This window comes from Lepisma saccharinum, chromosome 2, assembly GCF_977018435.1.
Source record: "Lepisma saccharinum chromosome 2, izLepSacc3.1, whole genome shotgun sequence".
NCBI classification, from domain to species: Eukaryota; Metazoa; Arthropoda; class Insecta; order Zygentoma; family Lepismatidae; genus Lepisma; species Lepisma saccharinum.
Window position 1 is genome coordinate 40,591,650 of NC_139230.1, and position 2,530 is coordinate 40,594,179.

Sequence of the window (2,530 nt, forward strand, 5' to 3'; positions counted from 1 at the left end):
ATGTATATGTAGACTATTTTACCCCTCAAAAATAGTTTAGTATGGTTTCGTGGAAAATTTTGTGATGCAATTTTTAAACAGATAATTGTCCTCACATAAATTTTACGTTCTGAACACGAAGTTCAAGTTGCATTCGGGTACAAAATAACTTTTATTTCTAGGGTGTTCGGTTTGAGTTTCTCTTTTAAGTCCACTTTATGCACAGTAAGGCTAATCGGGACTGGACCTACAATTTAAAGTGGGATCCGAACCACTTGTGCCTCCACCGGGTATCGAACCCGGGACCCCTTGATTGCAAGGCAATGACGCTACCACTGCGCCATGGGGGAGGCCCCTCTAGGGTGTTCGGGAAAAGCACTTACATCACAAACTACGATTTTCTGTGGCTTTCATTTAAGTCACTCGGAATCAATTAAATAAAGTATAACAAGCATAAATTTATATTAGCCATGTGTAAAGATTTTTAACAGTGGTGATCCAACATGCATATCATGCCTGTAATGTTTCATATTAATAGAATTAACATAAATAACTGAGTACCGTAAAATTTCATTTTTTGACTTAAGTGCTTTTCACGAACATCCTAGATTTGTTGTTAATGATTGCTGCTACTTTTAGCTAATCGCAACGATGGGGAGATGATAAGATGAGATGGATGAAGAGAGGCACAAACAAATGTGGATATCACAAAATAAACTCCCATAGAGCCTTACTCTATGATTATACTGGCTGTGAGTCCAGACGCCAGAGCCTCGTTAGCTTGCAAAGATGCATCCCAGAAATGTAGTACGTGGAAGAGAGGTTGAAATTTGAGTGCCTTCATCGAAAGTCATCCCATACAGCCCAAGAACTTTTATTAAATTCATAATGATAATTTGAACTCGCAGGTGAGATTTCCCCGATTGCGTAATGTATGACGTTGCCTTGTACACTTCGCAACATCTTATTTGACCGCCCTGAAAAATTTCAAAGTCCGGAATTCGTAAATTTGGCAGCATAGCGCTTCAGAGCCAACTAAGAGTAGCCAACTTTGCAACATTTCTTCTTCCTGAATGAAAACGCTCGTGATTTTTTTTTTCATTCTTTCACATTCTATAAAGTAAAGATACCCTGAAGCAGTAATAAAATATATGAGTAGACAAAAACAATGTTAAGTAGAAATAGGAATGTTGAAAATATTTCAAGATTCTTCGTTCTGAATTTGAAAATAGGAAAATGTATGTGCATTGTGAAACACTGAACAGGTTCTCATCCACCTGGAAAGAATTGCGGTCACATTTGAATGCAAGAAGGCAAATTTATGATGATTTTATGGGAAATGTTTAGTAGAGATACCTTGCACAACACCAAAAGATTCTGCAAAGTGTGTCTTTTCCTTGGTTCTGGGCGAAAAATGGTTCGAAACTCCGGCACAATGTTGCTTCAACTGAGATTAACGTGTTTTACTGAGCTTTTTGTTAGCAAACTCCTAGAGTAGTTGGTTGGGCGGCCCCTGTGGCGGAGTGGTTAGCACATCGCGCTACGACGCCAGGGGTCCCGGGTTCGATTCCCGGCTCGGCCATGGATGTTTGTGATTGTCTGTCCTGAAAAGTCTTGAAATTGAAATATGAATGAAATGATATGAGTGAATGAAGTGTGATGGGGGAAGCTTCCGCATAGGGGCTTTCCTTTTATAAAAAAAAAAAAAAAAAAAAAGTTGGTTAGATAACAGCACTTTCGTTTTTTTTACTGTTTTCGTCAAGATCGAAACATCGTAGGTTCAAATCCCACCCTTTTCTTATTATTTTTTCCTTTTTATTTACCGAGTACGAAGTGTTCTAATAACGTAATATAATATTATATGATATTACTGTAAATATTTATGCGATGCATGCTCAGTGGCGGCGATTGGGTTTCAAAACTGATGGGGCAAGGTGGGGGGAGCGGGGAGGGCAAGGACAGTTTCTTTCCCTTGGTAGATAATGTTTAGCATAGTGCTGGGTCATCTGCTCCTCCACACTCCATAATCATCGCCACTGTGCATGCCTCAAGTAATGCTTCTACTAATGTTTTTAATCTTTCAGTGATTGGCAGGATTTTAGGAAATACTTTTCCTTTCATTCAGCTGCTATAAGTTAACACATATTAAAAACTTACATCTCAACTTTCTGCATCCGGAAATGCTGGACATAAATCGCATAAATATCAACGGAAATATCCAAGAAACGTAGATAAGCATTCTCGTCCAAAGCCGTTTACTTCCCGAAAAAGATTTTGCAAAGAAGTAGGTTTGAATCCATGACCTTCCATTCCATAAGCAAACGATCCCCCTACACCACACGGTTCACGTTATTTTATGCACTCTGTTCGGATCCCACTTTAAACTGTAGGTCCAGTCCCGATTAGCCTTACTGTGCATAAAGTTGACTTAAAACTCCAAATCAACCAATTCATCTCCTTTCAGAGTGGGCCTTCTATGATACTGTAGTCGGCCAGCATCCGAAAATACAGTTCTGCTTCGCGTATACCAGAGTGCAATTGCAATTAATAT

At 39.1% G+C, this 2,530-nt stretch overlaps 1 non-coding gene across 1 annotated transcript; it reads right to left on the reverse strand.

Annotated features, from left to right (window-relative positions):
* Window positions 1–257: 257 nt before the first annotated feature.
* On the reverse strand, window positions 258–332 carry TRNAA-UGC (transfer RNA alanine (anticodon UGC)). The gene has a single exon. It is a non-coding gene; the product is annotated as a tRNA-Ala (tRNA).
* Window positions 333–2,530: the final 2,198 nt, after the last annotated feature.